Source organism: Mauremys mutica, chromosome 7 (assembly GCF_020497125.1).
Source record: "Mauremys mutica isolate MM-2020 ecotype Southern chromosome 7, ASM2049712v1, whole genome shotgun sequence".
NCBI lineage: Eukaryota > Metazoa > Chordata > Testudines > Geoemydidae > Mauremys > Mauremys mutica.
In genome coordinates this window covers 64,419,863-64,433,458 of record NC_059078.1, presented here as the reverse complement: position 1 = coordinate 64,433,458, position 13,596 = coordinate 64,419,863, and the positions used below count along the sequence as shown (strand labels likewise).

General features: G+C 46.4%; 1 protein-coding gene across 7 annotated transcripts in view; it reads right to left on the bottom strand.

The window, feature by feature from the left end:
* The window catches only part of ADK (adenosine kinase), a 566,325-nt gene that overhangs the window by 360,532 nt on the left and 192,197 nt on the right, over nucleotides 1–13,596 (bottom strand). The window lies entirely within an intron of this gene.

The following is a 13,596-nucleotide window of genomic DNA, read 5'->3' as shown; positions in this document are numbered from 1 at the left end:
AAAAGGAAGGAGGTGTTGCCTTATATATTAAAAATGTATACACTTGGATTGAGGTTGAGATGGAAAGAGCAGACAGACTTGTTTAAAGTCTCTTGGTAAGGATAAAAGGGATTTAAAAAAATGGAGTGATGACATGGTAGGGGTCTACTACAAACCACTTAACCAGAAAGAAGAGGTGGATGAGGATTTTTTTTTTTAACAACTAACAAAATCATCCAAAGCACAGGACTTGGTGGTGATCGGGGACTTCAACTACTCAGACATCTGTTGGGAAAATAACACAGCAGGGCACAGATTATCCAACAAGTTCTTGGAATGTACTGGAGACCATTTTTTTTAATTTCAGAAGCTGGAAAAAGCTACCAGGGGAAAGGCAGTGCTAGATTTGATTTTGACAAATTGGGAGGAACTGGTTGAAAATTTGAAATGGAAGGTAGCTTGGGTGAAAGTGATCATGAAATGGTAGAGTTCATGATTCTAAGGAATGGTAGGAGGGAAAACAGCAAAACAAAGAAAATCGATTTTCAAAGAGGCAGACTTTAGCAAACTCAGGGAGTTGGTAGGTAAGATCCCATGGGAAGCAAGTCTAAGGGGGAAAATGACTGAAGACAGTTGGCAGTTTTTCAAAGAGACATTATTAAGGGCACAAGAACTAAACGATCTCACTGTGTAGGAAAGATAGGAAGTATGGGAAGACACCACCCTGGCTTAACCAGAAGATCTTCAATGATCTAAAAATCAAAAAAGAATCCTAACAAAAAGTGGAAACTAGGTCAAATGACAAAGGATGAATATAAACAAATAACACAAGTATGTAGGGACAAAATTAGAAAGGCCAAGGCACAAAACGAGATTACACTAGCTAGAGCCAGAAAGCATAACAAGAAAACATTCTACAAATACATTAGAAGCAATAGGAAGACCAAGAACAGGGTAGGCCCATTACTCAATGACAGGGGAAAAACAACAGAAAATGTAGAAATGGCAGAGGTGCTTAATGACTTCTTTGTTTCAGTTTTCAACAAGGTTGGTGATGACTGGACGTCTAACAAAGTGAATGCCAGTGAAAATGAAGATCAAAGGCTAAAGTAGGGAAAGAACACGTTAAAAATTACTTAGACAAATTAGATGTCTTCAAGTCACCAGGGCCTGATAAAATGCATCCTAGAATACTCAAGGAGCTGACTGAGGAGATATCTGAGCCATTCGCGATTATCTTTGAAAAGTCATGGAAGATGGGAGAGATTCCAGAAGAATGGGCAAATATAGTGGCAATCTATAAAAATGGAAATAAGGACAACCCGGGAAACTACAGACCAGTCAGCTTAACTTCTGTACCTGGAAAGATAATGGAGCAAATAATTCAGCAACCGATTTGCAAACATCTAGAAGATAATAATGTGAGAAGAAACAGTCAGCATGGATTTGTCAAGAACAAATCGTGACAAACCAACCTGATAACTTTCTTTGACAGGGTAACAAGCCTGGTGGACGGGGGGGAAAGCAGTAGATATGATACATCTTGCCTTTAGTAAAGCTTTTGATACTGTCTCACATGACCTTCTCATAAACCAACTAGAAAATGCATCCTAGATGGAGCTACTATAAGGTGGGAGCAAAACTGGTTGGAAAACCATTCCCAGAGAGTAATCACCAGTGGTTCACAGTCATGCTGGAAGAGCATAATGAGTGTGGTCCCGCAGGGATCAGTTCTCGTCCAGTTCTATTCAATATCTTCATCAATGATTTAGATAATGGCATAGAGAGTACACTTATAAAGTTTGCGGACAATACCAAGCAGGGAGGGGCTGCAAGTGCTTTAGAAGATAGGATTAAAATTCAAAATGATCTGAACAAACTGGAGAAATGGTCTGAAGTAAATATGATGAAATTAAATAAGGACAAATGCAAAGTACTCCATTTAGGAAGGAACAATCGGTTGCACACATACAAAATGGGAAATGACTGCCTAGGAAGGAGTACTGCACAAAGAGTATAGGGTCATAGTGGACCACAAGCAAAATATGAGTCAACAGTGTAACATTGTTGCTAAAAAAAAAAGGAAACATTCTGGGATGTATTAGCAGGAGCTTTGTAAGAAAGACACAAGACATAATCCTTCCGTTCTACTCTGCACTGATTAGGCCTCAACTGGAGTATTGTGTTCAGTTCTGGGCAGCAGATTTCAGGAAAGATGTGAACAACTTGGAGAAAGTCCAAGGAAGAGCAACAAAAATGATTAAAGGTCTAGAAAACATGACCTATGAGGGAAGACTGAAAAAAATGGGTTTGTTTAGTCTGGAAAAGAGAAGACTGTGACGGGACATGATAACAGTTTTCATGTACATAAAAGGTTGTTACAAAGAGAAGGGAGAAGAATTGTTCTTCTTAACTTCTGAAGATAGGACAAGAAGCAATGGGCTTAAATTGCAAAACGGGAGGTTTAGGTTGGACATTAGGAAAAACTTCCTATTGTCAGGGTGGTTAAGTACCGGAATAAATTGCCTAGGGAGGTTGTTGAATCTCCATCACTGGAGATTTATAAGAGCAGGTTAGACAAACACCTGTCAGGAATGGTCTAGACAATATTCAGTCCTGCCACGAGTGCGGGGAACAGGACTAGATGACCTCTCGAGGTCCCTTCCAGTCCTATGATTCTATCATTTACAAATGAGAAAAGAGAAAGGTAAAGTGACTTGTCTTAAGGTCACAAAGCAAGTTAGTGGCAAAACTAGTTTCAGCACTCTAGATCACAGAATTTGTCACAAGTCTACTTGGATGGAGTGCAAACTAGAGAAACATTTCTATGGGAAAAAGAATGGCTTCAGGCAACTAACCTTTAAAACTACCGTGAGCCTATCTAACACATGTGCAATAAAGTTATAAGACTGTTGTATCTAAATCAAATACATTTTATAACCTGCACAAGATCCATGGTTAGACACAATTAAGATTTTTGGTGTAGCTGTTCATGAGAAAGATGTATGTTACCAAAAACAAACAAACAAACATAAATAAATAAATAAATCGAGAGACAGGCAAAACTACCTGCAGGCTGGCATTTCAGATTTTCAAGGAAGTGAACTCTCCAGAGGAACATATTACTTAAAATGGGGTAGGAGTCTATTTATCTTATTCTTAGATTTTAGGTTTTCATAGAAATTGGTTATTAAATTATTTAATACTTTCAAGAGGCTGGGTTTTCTTTTTAAATATTATACAACTATATGCAGTTAAATTTAAAGGTTAGGTAATGAGCAAAATAATATGAGGTCATTACTTAATGTGTGGTTATATTCTGTGGAGTACTGTAAACACAGCATAGCGGGTTCCAGATTTATCTGCATCACATTTGCTCAAAAAATTGTAACTTAAAAGATCTTTTTCCCCAATAATTGCCAGCCCTTCAAACTCATCTTGAAATATGAAAGACAAGCTGTGTTCTTTCTGGCTCAAGCATCATCACTAGTAACAAAGATTCTGCAATGAGAATTTAGTTAATCCTCTGGATAATACATGAAACAGAATACAGCTCACTTTCTCTGTTAGCTGGATTAGGATCCACAGCAACAACAGAAGTGTTAAAATCAGAGCAAGCGGATATGAAACTGAGCACCAACCCAGAGCAATAGTTTTGAGTAAGGAGGTGCCATTTTTACAGTCCCTTTCTTGATCATAAATGCACTTTCACAATACCGAAACTAAAAGCAAACTCATCCACAAACCAACTCTTCATCAGCAGGGCTACCTGCATTTGTGTTTAAAATGAGTTGTATCATCATCCGATTTGGTTTGAAACAGAAAACTACTACCAGTAATTGAAATAGAAAAATAAACCAAGTGATTGTACTCCTTATCCCCCCACATTAAAAGAACAATTATGAGACGTGTGGATATATAAAATGATGGGGTCTAAATTAGCTGTTACCACTCAAGAAAGAGATCTTGGGATAGTGGATCATTGTGGATAGTTCTCTGAAAACATTCACTTTATGTGCAGCAGCAGTCAAAAAAACAAACAATGTTGGGAATCATTAAGAAAGGGACAGATAAGAAGACAGAAAATATATTCCCTCTATATAAATCCATGGTATGCCCACATCTTGAATACTGTATGCAAATGTGGTCCCCCATCTCAAAAATGTGGTCCCCCATCTCAACCTGTGGAACTCTTTGCCAGAGGATGTTGTGAAGGCCACGACTATAACAGGGTTCAAAGAAGAACTAGATAGATTCATGGAGGATAGGTCCATCAATGGCTATTAGCCAGGATGGGCAGAGATGGTGTCCCTAGCTTCTGTTTGCCAGAAGATGGGAATGGATCACTTGATGATAACCTGTTCATTCCCTCTGGGGCATCTGGCATTGGCCGCTGTCGGAAGACAAGATATTGGGCTAGATGGACCTTTGGTCTGACCTAGTATGGCCGTTCTTATGTACAGCATGACCAGCAAACTAACTTTGCCCACACAAACTATCTTCGGTTCCTTTAAAGCAGCTATCACCATGGTCCCTAAAATTCAAAGTTTTATTGTTTTGCCCCCTCAAGCCAATGTTTGCTATTAGACAGGCATATAATATTAATGAAAAAATGCAGAAAGATGTTCATGAGTAGTGAAAAACTGCTTTTTGTCAAACAGTATGTGTTTTGGTGACAAAAATACATCCATCCGGATGAGAGACTTGCATCTTTTTCCTCTACAATTTCTCGACAACGTGCCAGTGCAGATACCATGCTTGATTTCATTGCTTTAATTAGCCTCCAGGAGGTGTCCCACAATACCCATCCTCACCGCTCCAGTCAGCAGTTTGAACTCCACTGCCCTGCAGGCAAGTAAACACCCATCCGCCCCTCCTCATTAGAAGCCCTAGGAATTTTTGAAATTTAATTTCCTGCTGGCTCAGGATGGAGAAGTCTCATCACATCTTCCTAAGTGACCATGGTGGGTTATCGCACCAAATGTTCTCCTGCTTGGACCACTGTGGAGCAGCTGTTCGATCTAAGCAGTATGTTATGGGGAGATGAGGCTGTGCAGTCCCAGCTGCGCTTGAGTCGTAGGAATTGGGACACCTAGGGGCACATTTCTTGAGGCTTGTGCAAAAAGAGCTATGATCGGGAAACGCTGCAGTGCGGAGCGAAGATAAAGGAGCTAAGGCAAGCGTACCATAAGGCGAGGGAGGCAAACCATCGCTCTGATGCTTCACCTAAGACCTGCCGATTCTATATGGAGCTGGATGCTATCCTCAGTGGTGACCTCACCTCCACTGCCAAGAGCCCCGCACATATTTCGAGGAAACGGAGGCGGCTGAAAGAGGCCCTAACCCGGAAGACTAAGTTATTGATGAACAGGTGGAGTTAGATTAGGCTGTGCAGCTCCCAGCAGGGTTGCCCGGTCAGCCAGGTAAACAGGAACTTTTCTCCACACCAGAGGCATCTAGCAAGTCTCAGGCCTTGTCTACACTACAAGACTATTTCGAATCTACTTAAGTCGAATTTGTGGATTCGACCTTATGAAGTCGAATTTGTGTATCCACAGTAAATACACTAATTCGAATTTCTGAGTCCACAGTAACGGGGCTGGCGTCGACTTTGGAAGCGGTGCACTGTGGGAAGCTATCCCACAGTTCCCGCACTCCCCGCTGCCCATTGGAATGCTGGGTAGAGCTCCCAATGCCTCCTGGGGGAAAAATGTGTCGAGGGTGCTTTTGGGTAACTGTTGTCATTGAACCGTCAATCACGCCCTCCCTCCCTGAAAGCTCCGGCGGGAAATCTGTTCGCGCCCTTCTCTTGTCAGTTACAGCGCGTACGCCACAGCACTGCGAGCATGGAGCCCGCTGCGATCATCGCTGTACTTATGGCCGTTGTCAACTCCTCGCACCTTATCGTCCACCTCTTCCACAGTCAGCTGCTGAGAAATCGGGCGAGGAGGCTCCGGCAGCGCAGTGAGGAGAGTGGCGCAGACCTCTCACAAAGCAGGGTACGCCGCGCCGTGGAGATCATGGTGGCAATGGGTCAAGTTCATGGTGTGGAACGGCGATTCTGGGCCCGGGAAACAAGCACGGACTGGTGGGACCGCATAGTGCTGCAGGTCTGGGATGAATCACAGTGGCTGCGAAACTTCAGGATGCGTAAGGGCACTTTCCTTGAACTCTGTGACTTGCTGTCCCCTGCCCTGAAGCGCCAGGACACCCAGATGCGAGCAGCCCTGACTGTGCAGAAGTGAGTGGCCATAGCCCTCTGGAAACTTGCAACGCCAGACAGCTACCGGTCAGTAGCGAACCACTTTGGCGTGGGCAAATCTACCGTGGGGGTTGCTGTGATTGAAGTAGCCCACACAATCGTTGAGCAACTGCTCTCAAAGGTAGTGACTCTCGGAAACTTCCAGGACATCATAGATGGCTTCGCCGCGATGGGATTCCCAAACTGCGGTGGGGCTATAGATGGGACTCACATCCCTATCCTGGCACCAGCCCACCAGGCCAGCGAGTACATTAACCGAAAGGGCTACTTTTCAATGGTGCTGCAAGCACTGGTAGACCATAGGGGACGGTTTACCAACATCTTCGTTGGGTGGGCGGGCAAGGTTCATGACGCGCGTGTGTTCAGGAACTCTGGTCTGTTTAAACGCCTCCAGGCAGATACTTTCTTCCCGGAACACAAACTAACGGTTGGGGATGTGCAGATGCCTACAGTGAGCCTCGGGGACCCAGCCTACCCGCTAATGCCCTGGCTCATGAAGCCCTATACAGGCGCCTTGGACAGAGAGAAGGAACTCTTCAACTACCGGCTGAGCAAGTGCAGAATGGTGGTGGAGTGTGCTTTCGGACATCTCAAGGGGAGATGGCGGAGCTTACTGACTCGCTCGGACATCAGCGAAAAGAATATCCCCGTAGTTATTGCTGCTTGCTGTGTGCTACACAATCTCTGTGAGAGCAAGGGCGAGACCTTTTTGTCCGGATGGGAGGTTGAGGCAAATCGCCTGGCTGCAGTTTACGCTCAGCCAGACACCCGTGCCGAGAGAATATCCCAGCGGGAAGCGCTGTGTATCCGGGAGGCTTTGAAAGCAAGTTTCCTCGGAGAGCAGGGTAACCTATGACTCTCCACTTGCTTTCAAGAGAAACTGACCCTGGGCCTGTGTCTCTATGTGTTGAGTGAGATCTGCGGTTACATACCCCGTTCTCCAAGTTTCCCCCACTTCCAAAGCACGTTTTAAAGCAAATTAATTGTTACACTCATTATTAATAAATGTTTGTTTTACTTTGCATTTCTGTTCAGGTGTTGAAACATGGACGCATACTGTGCTGGGCACGGTGTGCACTGATGTACAGACCGCTTGTTCCATAGAGGAATGACATCCTCCTGCTCCTACATAGGTCTCTGGGGTGGGGGACGGTTGCAAGTGGTTGTGCATGGAGGGGAGGGATTGCAGGAAGGGGTGGGTTTGCAGGAAGGGGCGAGTGGTGCCTTCTTTGGATAGGGGTTTGGATGATGGCAGTGGGCTGCGGGTTTGGGCGTAGGAAGGGGTGAGGGGTGTGGGGGAAGGGCGAGTATCTGTCCGTGGATGAGGGCTCTTGTTGGGGCTCAGGGCAGCGGAGAGGCTCGTTGCTACGGTGGAAGTGCATGGTAAGGGCAGCGTGCCTTAACATTAAGGGGGTGGCAGGCGCTAGGACCCTGGACAAGCATACACATCACAGAATGACCCGGGGCAGCATACACCACACAGAGTGACCCTGGTGCCTACTGACTGCAGTGTGTGTGTGCCCTGCAGTTGATCATGCCCCCAAGTCTGTACCCTGGTAATGTAGGCTATACCGTGCAATTATAAATCCCCTCCACCCCCCATACACAAAAAAATCCTCTGATACGAAAGACGTGACCGAAACAGTGAATAACAGCAAACAGCTTTTAATAATCTAATACACAGTGGGGGGATGAAACTTGGATTTGGGACTGGGTGAGCCTGTAAGGGAAGCACTTCTACAAATGTATAGCGTGAGAGGTGTGTGATACATTAGCGCTATGCAGTGACAGTTCTCACGGCCCCTACCGCCCCTCCGTCTTGTACTTTTGGGTGAGGGGGGGGGCAGGACTTCTTGGCGGGGGAGGGCGGTTGCAGATACACTGCAGGGGGGCTCTGTCCTCCTGCCTGCGGTCCTGCAGAACATCAACAAGGCGCCGGAGCATGTCCGTTTGCTCCCTCATTAGCCCAAGCAGCGTTTGAGTCGCCTGCTGGTCTTCCTGCCGCCACCTGTCCTCCCGTTCGCTGTGTGTGCGATGCTGTTGACATAGGGTCTCCCTCCACTGTCTCTGCTCTGCCGCCTCGGCTCTGGAGCAGGCCATCAGTTCCGCGAACATCTCGTCCCTAGTCTTTTTCTTTCGCCGCCTAATCTGCGCCAGCCTCTGCGAGGGGGATGCCGGGGCAGTCCGGGAAAGAGCCGAAGCTGTGTGATGGGAAAAGTAACTGATTTCCTTGAACAGATACATGTTTGCGAACAGTGAACACAGTCTAGTCAGTTTCTCTGAACAAGACCATACAGGGCAACAAGTCTCACGAGATCTCAGGCCAAGTTCGAGATTTCGGAATACGCTCTCACTGGCTGCGGCATTGCACAGGAGAGCGGACAAGTGGGGAGAGACAGCTGAATCCGTCTAGCAGACAGTCCTGGTAAGCCTTACAGTACATTCTGCTTATCAGTTAATGGATAGCTGTGCCCTCCCACTAAAGGCAATCTGGAAATCATATACTCTGACCCTTTTCCAGCCACTCCCGCCAGTGCACGGGAAAGATCAATGTATGCTTTTCCTATGTGGCCTACAACACGTGGCTGTTAAGCGAGGGTCATTGTTATGCAAAGTAAAAGTCAACCATTCACAACAGTAACAATACACTAATTGCCCTAATTAGATGCAGCATTTCATGAACGAGATCACCCTGATGCGGGTCCCTCGGAGTCACAAAGAGCGGATGCTAAGGGAAGCCCTGCAGAGACCAGGACCATATGCGGCCATGCTTGTCGAGGCGATGATTCCCATCTACATAAGGATGTCCTGGCGCGGAAGAGTGTGCTTCCACGGAGCACCCAACAAGGCACCTCTCCCCAGGAACCTCCTGCGGAGGCTTTTCGAGGACCTAAATGAGACCTTTCTTGAATTGTCCCTGGAGGATTATTGTTCAATCCCTATATGTGTGGACCTACTTTTCATATAGTTTTTCATTGAAAATTTTATATATAGTATTTCTATTTTTTTATACCGGTTTTATAAAAAATAAATGTTTACATGTTTAGAGCACTTACCGCCTGATCCTTCCCCTGATTCAGAGTCCGGGTTAACGGCCGGGGAGGGTTGGTAGGGGATCTCTGTGAGGGTGATGAAGAGATCCTGGCTGTCAGGGAAAGCGGTTTTGTGTTCGCTGTCGCCTGCGCCGTCCTCCACAGACCCTTCCTCATCTTCCCCATCGGTGAACATCGAGGAGGAACTGTCCAGGTTCACTATGCCATCCACTGAGTCCACGGTCACTGGTGGGGCAGTGGTGGCAGACCCACCTAGAATGGCATGCAGTGCCTCGTAGAAGCGGCATGTCTGGGGCTGGGCTCCGGAGCGTCCGTTTGCCGCTCTGACTTTTTGGTAGCCTTGTCTCAGGTCCTTGATTTTCACGCGGCACTGCATTGCATCCCGGCTGTATCCTTTCTCTATCATTGCTTTGGAGACCTTCTCGAAGGTCTTTGCATTCCGCTTGCTGGAGCGCAGCTCCGACAGCACAGACTCCTCGCCCCACACACCGATCAGATTCAGGACTTCCCGGTCTGTCCATGCTGGGGACCTCTTTCTATTCTTGGATTGGCCGGACTCCTCTGCAGGAGAGCTCTGCATCATTGCAGGTGCTGCGGAGCTCGCCCCGATGTCCAGCCAGGACGTCAGATTCAAAGTGCCCAGACAGGAAAATGAATTCAAATTTTCCCGGGTCATTTCCTGTGTGGCTGGTCAGAGAATCCAAGCTCGGACTGCTGTCCAGAGCGTCAACAGAGTGGTGCACTGTGGGATAGCTCCCGGAGCTACTAAGTTCGATTTGCATCCACACCTAGCCTAATTCGAGCTAGCCATGTCGAATTTAGCGTTACTCCACCTGTCGGGGTGGAGTACCAAATTCAAACTAAAGAGCCCTCTAGTTCGAATTAAATGGCTTCCTGGTGTGGACGGTTGAGCGGTTAGTTCGAATTAACACTGCTAAATTCGAATTAAAGTCCTAGTGTAGACCAGGCCTCAGCAGTCGCTCTCCGGGGAGAAAGAAGCAGGAGATAACTCTGATAAGTGGCTGTGGCTTGTGTACTGCGGATGCAGGTTCAGGATATAGAAATGTGGGAGGCTGGCTGTGTTTCTTTGAGGTGGACATTTTCCTGTGTAGCTAATCGGTACGGCAGAACAGGGTGTTGATACCCTCAGAGATCTCACAGGAATCCTCCAGCGAGATCTCCAGGAAAATTTTCTGGAGGTACTCGGTAATCCTCTGCCAAAAGTTCTGTGGCAGAGCAGCTCTGTTCTATCCCCCATTGTAGGAAACTTTCCCATGCCATTTGGCAATTACTTGTGCAGGGACCAAAGCGTCACATAGTCGAACAGCATAGGGAGCAGGGCGGAAGCAACAGGTATGGAGCAGATGTACCCTTGTTTCCCTACTTACACTTAGCAGTTAGATATCTGCTAGCATGATCCCCGCCAGTGGAAAAGTGTGGAAGAATTCTAGATTTTTTTCCATAGAAAGCTGCACCATGACCCTTGCAGAGAGTGTGTGCTCTCTTCCCAATGTTGAGCAGCCCCTTCCACGCCCCCACTAACACTCATCATGCTTTGGCTGTTCGCGGAGATGTGTGCCTGGCTAGGGTCAGTGAGAAAGTGATTGCAATGTTGCAAAAGGTGTATTAACTGAAATGTTACAATGCTGTGCGTGAACTTAACAATCCCGCTTCTGTGCATTGTCCCCTGTGCATCACCAGATATGGCCTTGAGGAACACCACCCACACCCCTGCCGAGCATCTCCGCCAGATAAGAAAGCGCCCCAAATGCAGCAAGACGACATGTTCTGTGAGGTACGGCAGTGCTCCAAAGCAGAGAAAAGGGAATGTAAGGACTGCTGGGAAGCCAAATGGCAGGACAGAAAAGAGAATCAAACATTTGTTAAGGATGCAAATGAGAGGATGATTAAAGTAATGGAGGAGCAAATGCAGACGCTGCAGTCCTTAATAGTGCTGCAGACTCAACAGATCCATGCTCACTCTCCCCTGCAGCACATTCAGAGCACTTTTCTATGCCCTCCCACACAAACTCCACCTGCACATTCCTCTCCACTTTCTGGGAGTTCTTGGTTTCCCCTTCACTCCACCCCCTAGGACAACTTTCACAATGATAGCTGGACCTACACACAGTTGTGAAAGTCTGTCCTTTCCTGGTTCCTCCTTCCCACCAGGCATCTATATGCATGTGTGTGCTGTTTCTTATTCAATAAAATCAAAGTTATTTCATGATGGATCACCTTTATTTTTTTTCTACAAATTGAAATTACAGATACCACCAATACATGCAATGCGTCATGGGACAGGCATTATCTTCATTGTCTTATAGGAATGTAAGGCCCAAAAAGACACCATTGCGTCCTAGTACCTCTGACAGATATACACATTACTGGTGCTCATTGTCAAAGTGCTGCTTCAAAGCCTCCCTGATTCGAACTGGCCCCCTCTGACAGCCCTGGTATCTGGCTGCTCAAAATCAGCAGCTAAGCAGTCTGCCTCAGCACTCCACCCCCTGAGCAAACCTTTCACCCTTAGCTTCACAGAGATATGCAATGTACAGCACGTGGCTATGACCAAGGGAATATTATCCTCATTAAGCTCTAGCCTGCCATATAGGCATCGCCAGTGTGCCTTTAATCTGCCAAAGGCACATTCAACTGTCATCTGGCACCTACTCAGCCTGTTGAACTGCTCCTTACGGCTGTTCAAGTGTCCCATATAAGGTTTCATGAGCCACGGCTATAAAGGGTATGCCGGGGCTCCCGGGATCACTATGGGCATTTCAACATCCCCCACTGTAATATTCTGGTTTGTAGCTTTCCGTACAGGCTGGTATTCCTGAAGATGCGTGGCAGGATGTGATTAATTGCCCTGCACACTTGCATTAACACAGCCCCAACGGTCGACTTCCTGACTCCAAATTGATTCGCGACCATCCAGTAGCAGTCTGGAGTCACCAGCTTCCATACAGCGATTGCCACCATTCTCTACCAAGAGAGCAGCTCTCATTCTGGTGTCCTTGTGCTGCAGGTCTGTGGCGAACTCCGCACACAGTTCCAGGAAAGTGGCTTTCCATATCCGAAAATTCTGTTGCCACTGCTCTTCATCCAACACCTGCAGGATGATACGATCCCACCATTCAGTGCTTGTTTCATGAGCCCAAAAGTGACGATCTACCCTATGCAGCTGCTCTGTGAATGCCAAAAGTAATCTATGTTGGGCGCCTGCGAGTGTTCTTCAGTTAGGAACTTGACAATTAACTGCACTGCCATCCACAATGTCTTCATGATAGTTCACAGAGCATAGGAGAGCAGTGCGAGGTCCATCCCTTCCCACAAAGATGCCGAGGTCAACAGTAGAGATTGACCATTGCAAAAATGCCACAAAAGAAAGCTGGAAGCCCATGGACTGCTAGGACACAAAGCAATGCATCATGGGACAATGCAGGTCCCAAGATGTGCCGCAATCTGCTCTTCCTTCCCACAACACCTAGCAACAGAAAGTGTTGACCTGGACTGTGGGATAGGTACCCACAGTGCAATGCTCACACTGTCAAGGATGGTGCCCCCACTGTGGATGCGCTCTGCCAACAGAGGGAGTAAGTGTGAACACGAGATTCCAATTTTTATTATGTCGATTTTTGGGTGTTGCCATCACTTTTGTCAACAAAAATTGGTAGTGTAGACATAACCTGAGTCACGTCACCTGGGCTCTGAAACTCACTGCTGCAGGTTCTGTTTGCAGTGTAGACTTACCCTCAGAGGTCAGGTCAACTGACTGAAGCTTGCACTACAGGGCTAGAAATAGCAACACAGACATTCCCACTCAGGCTCTGAAACCTGTTGAGGGGGGTGGGTCTCAGAGCCTGGGGTCCAGCCCAAGCAGAAATGTCTGTGTTGCTATATTTAGCCCTGTGGCCCAAGCCCCATGAGCCTGAGTCAGTTGACCTGGGCTCTGAGACTCGCTACTGTGAGTTTTTTGTTTTTAAACAGTGTAGATATACCCTTAATATTCTTTTCTCTCATTTATCTTGATTCTCATTGACTTTTTTGATGCTGAAACACTGTTTATTACACGCTTTCCCTGTCTAAACTTTTCTCTGGATTTGTGCCCTACCATTCTAAACATTCCTTTCAGCAGTGGTGTGCCGAATCTTCATTTATTCACTCTAATTTAAGGTTCCACGTGCCAGTAATACATTTTCATGTTTTTAGAAGGTCTCTTTCTATAGGTCTATAATATATAACTAACTATTGTTGTATGTAAAGTAAACAAGGTTTTTAAAATGTTTAAGAAGCTTCATT